This window comes from Saccopteryx leptura, chromosome 1 (genome assembly GCF_036850995.1).
Source record: "Saccopteryx leptura isolate mSacLep1 chromosome 1, mSacLep1_pri_phased_curated, whole genome shotgun sequence".
In the NCBI taxonomy this organism is placed as follows: Eukaryota; Metazoa; Chordata; class Mammalia; order Chiroptera; family Emballonuridae; genus Saccopteryx; species Saccopteryx leptura.
In genome coordinates this window covers 146458139-146464079 of record NC_089503.1, presented here as the reverse complement: position 1 = coordinate 146464079, position 5941 = coordinate 146458139, and the positions used below count along the sequence as shown (strand labels likewise).

General features: G+C 41.7%; 1 non-coding gene across 1 annotated transcript; it reads right to left on the bottom strand.

The window, feature by feature from the left end:
- Window positions 1-4585: 4585 nt before the first annotated feature.
- TRNAV-CAC (transfer RNA valine (anticodon CAC)) lies at window positions 4586-4661 on the bottom strand. The gene has a single exon. It is a non-coding gene; the product is annotated as a tRNA-Val (tRNA).
- Between the last annotated feature and the right edge of the window lie 1280 nt (window positions 4662-5941).

Below are 5941 nucleotides of genomic sequence, written 5' to 3'. Positions count from 1 at the left end.
GGATTAGTGCCCTTACAAAAAAGGGCTAAAGCTATGCTGTACATCTGAAACTAATACAGAATAATATTGAATGTAAACTGTAATTGAAGAAGGGGGGGGCAAAGAAAGCTCCCTTACCTGCTTTCACCACGTGAGAACACAGTAAAAAGACAGCTGTTTATGTACCAGGAAAAGCTCCCCAGATACTAAATCTGCCAGTGCCATGATTTGGGACTTTCCAGGCTTCAAAACTATGAAAAAGAAATGTTTATTGTTTCTGAGCCTCCTAATAGTCTCTGGCATATTGTTACAGTAGCCCAAATGGTATGGAAAATCTGAGGGTGGATAATGTAATTGTTGACTATCTTGATTGTAGTGGTTACCTGATTGGTGTGTTTGTTAAAATATGCAAAACTGTAAAATAAAAAGGATACATTTTATTATATGTAATTTATAACCCTAATTAAAAAAGTACTGCTATATAGGTATAGGGAGAAAAAAGAAGTTCTACTACTCTCTGCAAACAAGAAATCTTGAATGCTGAGGTCTTTTCACCTCTTGGGTACCTCCCTCCGTACAGGAGGCTGCTTGGGTCTGATCCACAACTTTCCCTCCATCTAAACTGAAGAGCTGTAGACCCCCAGAAACCTGAGTTGAAAGGGGTCTTAGAACTGTTCCAGTTTACTCCATGGCTTTGTGCTGTGCTTACACTCCCCCAAGAACATTTTACAAATAAGAATCCTATCCTACAGGTCATGCCGGGGGCAAGAACTCCAGGGAAGATTGCAGCAGTTGTAAGCTACTGAGTGATACCTTAGCTTAGCACTATTTTAAACCTCCGTGGAAATATTGTGACAACATCATGATTCTGATTATATCCGTAGCTGAAGCTACTTTTACACTATTCTTACTCCCTTGGCGGCCAACTTTGGTTAGCCTGTCAGCAGAGAGCTCAGTGCAAAGAGGGCAAGCCAGAGGCGCCATGAAAGGTAGCCGCAGGGAGACATGTGGGATATAACATAGAAACTATTGCATCCTCATCCCCCCCCCCCCCAATGTCTTAAAGAGCCTTTTCTGGTATGATGTTAATGTTTATTTGGCTACAACTTTGAAATTTATATGAAAAGACAACCAGTTAAAGAGAGGTCAGGAAAAAAACAAGTGACACTAACCAGCAGAGGACAATGGACATATATTAAACATACCAGAGGGAGAATGTTTTCACTTTGTTCTGATTATACACTGTGCTCACAGGACACGCTCCCTCCTGGGCCGCCTTCCAGTCTGATGCCCTGGAAAGAGCTCAGCACCAGGCTTTGCCTCCCTGGGAGGCAGATGGAGGCTTCACCCATCTCTTCCTCTCTTGAACTTTCCTCCAGAGCCACATAGGATTTCTGGTAACCTGTTTGCTTATGGAGCAAGATTAGAAAAAGAAATCCCTGGGAGATACTAGGGGTTGGAGAAGTTGCAGGAAGGTTCCTGAACCATCTAAAACAACTTTCCCCTCCTTGCTTGGTTTATTCTGTCAGGTGGGCAGAGCCACCAGGGAAGAGGAGCTGGCCTCTTAATGCGAAGTGCCTGGGAGACAGCTCATACCTCTCCAGCCCAGGGAAGCTGCATTTTGAACCAGGGTGTTCGGTGGCATCCTGTAGTTCTTGAATTCCCTCTGCACTCGCAGTGGGTGAGTCTGAGACTGAGGTCTGTAGTGAGCAGTTCAACAGAAGCAAACAGCTGTAGGTGTTTTCAGATGAATAGCTGGGGTGAGGCTTGGGCAGGAGAGCCATCAGCAGTTTGTGTGCATTTAGGTGTTGGGGCTGCACAAGGGAAAGCATCAGAGGGAGACCAGGCCCTGAGTAAATCACCTTCTAAACTTGAGTCTGATTGTGCCGCCTGCTGAAGCATGATGGGGGAGGTCTGCAAGTCCATTACGCTGGGAGATCTGCAGCATTTAATACTGGCTGGGGGAGAGAGAGATTTTACAAAAGCAAGACGACATCATTTGAGAGCCACTAGATGACACAACCTCTGTTTCTGACCATTGTTAAGGTAGCTTTTTAAGTCTCCTTGCCTTTCTTTGGCTCACCTACTCAGGCCGGTGGATGATACTAAAACAGACTTGCAAGAGAGATAGTGGGCTGCGGTTAGCTACTGCTAAGTATCACCGGACTATACAGGTGGCAGCCCCAGCTCCTTAAAGTCCACTTAGCTCTCCAGCCTGAGGGAGGACCTCTGTGCAGCTCCGTAAAATTATTCCTCACCTGATATGTCACTTCCTACACTCTCAGCTCCTTTCCCAGTGCGGTCTCCTTCTCTCCTACCTCCCAAGAAGGGGCTTTCTGCACCTTTACCTTGTTTGTTCAATTTCAGTTCAGTTGTAGGTTGCTAATGTTGCACTAGCAATATGCTTGTTGCATATTGTAGTTTTGTCTTCTTTGTTGTGCAACTGTCACCACTATCTATTGCCACCATCACCACCATCCATCTCCAGAACTCTTTCATCTTGCAAAACTGAAACTTTAAACCTTCTTAAATAACTCCTCTTTTTCACTCCCCCACACCCAGCCCCTGGAAACCACCATTCTACTTTGTCTCTACAAATTTGATTGCTTTAGGTACCTCATATAAGTGGAATCATACTCTATTTGTCTTTGTTGTGGTTTGCTGGTTTCACTTTGCATAATGACCCCAAGGTTCATCCATGTTGTAGCACATGTCAGAATTTCCTTCATTTTTAAGGCTGAATAATATTGCATTGTGTATATATACCATATTTTCCTTATCTATTCATCTACTGGTGGACATGTGGGTTGCTTTTATGTTTTAGCTGTTGTGAATAATGCTGCTGGGAACGTGAGTGTACAAATATCGCTTTGAGACCCTGCTTTCAGTTCTTTTGGATATATACCCAGCAGTGGGATTGCTAGATCATGTGGTAGTTATATTTTCAATGTTTTAGGGAAATACCAGACTGTTTTCCACAATTTACTTTTCTAAAAACAGTGCACAAGGGTTCTAGTTTCTCCTCATCCTTGCCAACACTTAACAAGTTTCTTGTTTTTATAGTACTCATCTTAATGGGTATGAGATGGTATCTCATTTTAGTTTTGATATGCATTTTCATAATAATTATTGATACTGATAATATTTTCATGTGCATATAGGCCATTTGTATGTCTTTTGGGAGAAATGTCTATCTATACATGTCCCTTACTCATTTTTGAAACAGGTTGTTTGTTTTTTTGTTGTTGAGCTGAGGGATTTTCTCTATGTTTTAGATATTAATACTTTATCAGAAATGTGATTTGAAATATAATTTTTAACAACATATTTGACCCTTCCCAGATGAATAGTACCGTTGATAACCATCACTGAGCCTTGACTGTGTGTCTGATCCTGCTAAGTTCTTTCCATACAGTATCTCATTTAATCTTTCAAACAAGGCTATGTGATTGTCCCCAGTTTCTGTGGTAATTTTAAAAAATGATGGGATTTGAACGTGGGTCTGCTAACTGTAGAGCCCTACACATAACTTCTACATTAGATCGCTTCAAAGGGATGTGTGTGGCCCAGGGGCCCGATGTAGTAACAGGCATATTCTATGGCAAATCAAAAAACCCGGCTTCTAGTATGAATCTGCCACTGACTGAGGAACTGTAATGGGCTGAATGGTGGCCCCCCAAAAGATATGTCTATGTCCTAATCCTTGTAGCTTGTGACTATTACTTTATATGGTAGAAAAATATATAGCAAAAGACAAGATTAATGATTCTATGAGGAGGAGCTGATTCTGGTTTATTTTTTTTTTTAATTTTTTTATTGATTTTAATTTATTGTGCTTACATAGATTCAAGAGTCCCACCAAATATATCTCCCTCCCCTGCCACCCCTGTGTTCCCCTTGATACTCCCTTTGACCCCTCCCCCAACACCCTCCCCCCAGCACCCTCCCCCCATCCCTTCAGGATTTGCTGTCCTGCTCTCTATAAACCTGTTATGTATATATAATTTCACTAATCTCTTTCCCTTCTCTGATCCCATCCTCTCCTCCCCTTTCCCTCTGACCGCTGTCCCTCTGGTCCCTTTGATCCCACCTCTGCCTCTATTCTGTTCCCCAGTTCACTTTTTTCATTAAATTCCTCATATGAGTGAGGTCATATGATATTTTTTTTCTTTGCCTTATTTCACTTAGCATAATAGTCTCCAGGTTCATCCACGTTGTCACACAAAAGGTATGAATTCCTTCTTTTTCACAGCCACATAGTATTCCATTGTGTATATGTACCACTGCTTTTTTTTTTTTTTTTTTTACTTTTTTTTTTTTTTTTTTTTTCTGAAGCTGGAAACGGGGAGGCAGTCAGACAGACTCCCGCATGCGCCCGACCGGGATCTACCCGGCACACCCACCAGGGGGCGATGCTCTGCCCATCCGGGGCATCGCTCTGTTGTGACCAGAGCCACTCTAGCACCTGGGCCAGAGGCCAAGGAGCCATCCCCAGCGCTCGGGCCATCTTTTGCTCCAATGGAGCCTCAGCTGTGGGAGGGGAAGAGAGAGACAGAGAGGAAGGAGAGGGTAAGGGGTGGAGAAGCAGATGAGTGCTTCTCCTGTGTGCCCTGGCCGGGAATCAAACCCGGGACTTCCGCACGTGAGGCCGACGCTCCACCACTGAGCCAACCGGCCAGGGCCTGTACCACTGCATTTTAATCCACTCGTCCACTGACGGACACTTGGGCTGTTTCCAGATCTTGGCTATTGTAAACAATGCTGCAATAAACATGGAGGGGTGTTTCTTCTTTTGAATCAGTGATTTGGTATTCTTAGGATATATTCTTAAAAGTGGGATAGGTGGATCAAAAGGCATTTCCATTTTTAATTTTTTGAGGAATCTCCATACTGCTTTGCACAGTGGCTGCACCAGTCTGCATTCCCACCAGCAGTGCAGGAGGGTTCCCTTTTCTCTACACCCTCGCCAGCACTTATTATGTGTTGTTTTGTTAATGAGCACCATTCTGACAGGTGTGAGGCGGTATCTCATTGTGGTTTTAATTTGCATTTCTCTGATAATTAGTGATTTTGAACATTTTTTCATATGCCTATTAGCCATCTGTATGTCCTCTTTGGAGAAGTGTCTATTCATTTCTTTTGCCTACTTTTTGATTGGGTTGTTTACCTTCCTGGTGTTGAGTTTTACAGCTTCTTTAAAAATTTCAGTTATTAACCCCTCATCAGACGTATTGCCAAATATATTCTCCCGTTTTGTGGTTTGTCTTTTTATTTTGTTCATATTGTTTTTAGCTGTGTGAAAGCTTTTTAGCTTGATATAGTCCCATTTGTTCATCCTGTCCTTTATTTCACTTGCCTGTAGAGAAAAATCAGCAAATATATTGCTGTGAGAGATGTCGGAGAGCTTACTGCCTATGTTTTCTCCCAAGATGATTATGGTTTCACAACTTCCATTTAAGTTTTTTTATCCATTTTGAGTTTATTTTTGTGTATGGTATAAGTTGGAGATCTAGTTTCATTTTCTTGCAGGTACCTGTCCAATTTCCCAACACCATTTATTAAAGAGACTGTCTTTATTCCATTGTATGCTTTTACCTTCTTTGTCAAATATCAATTGTCCATATAGGTGTGGGTTTATTTCTGGATTCTCTGTTCTGTTCCATTGATCTATCTGTATGCCTGTTCTTATGCCAGTACCAACCTGTTTTGAGTACAATGGCCTTATAGTACAACTTGATATCAGAAAGTGTGATACCACCCACTTTATTCTTCTTCTTTAAGATTGTTGAGGCTATTCGTGGGTTTTTTTAGTTCCATATAAATTTTTAGAATATTTGTTCTATAACTTTGAAATATGAAATTGATATTTGAATAGAAATTGCATTGCATTTATAAATTGCTTTAGGTAATATAGACATTTTAATTATTTTTCCTATCCATGAACACGATATATGCTACCACT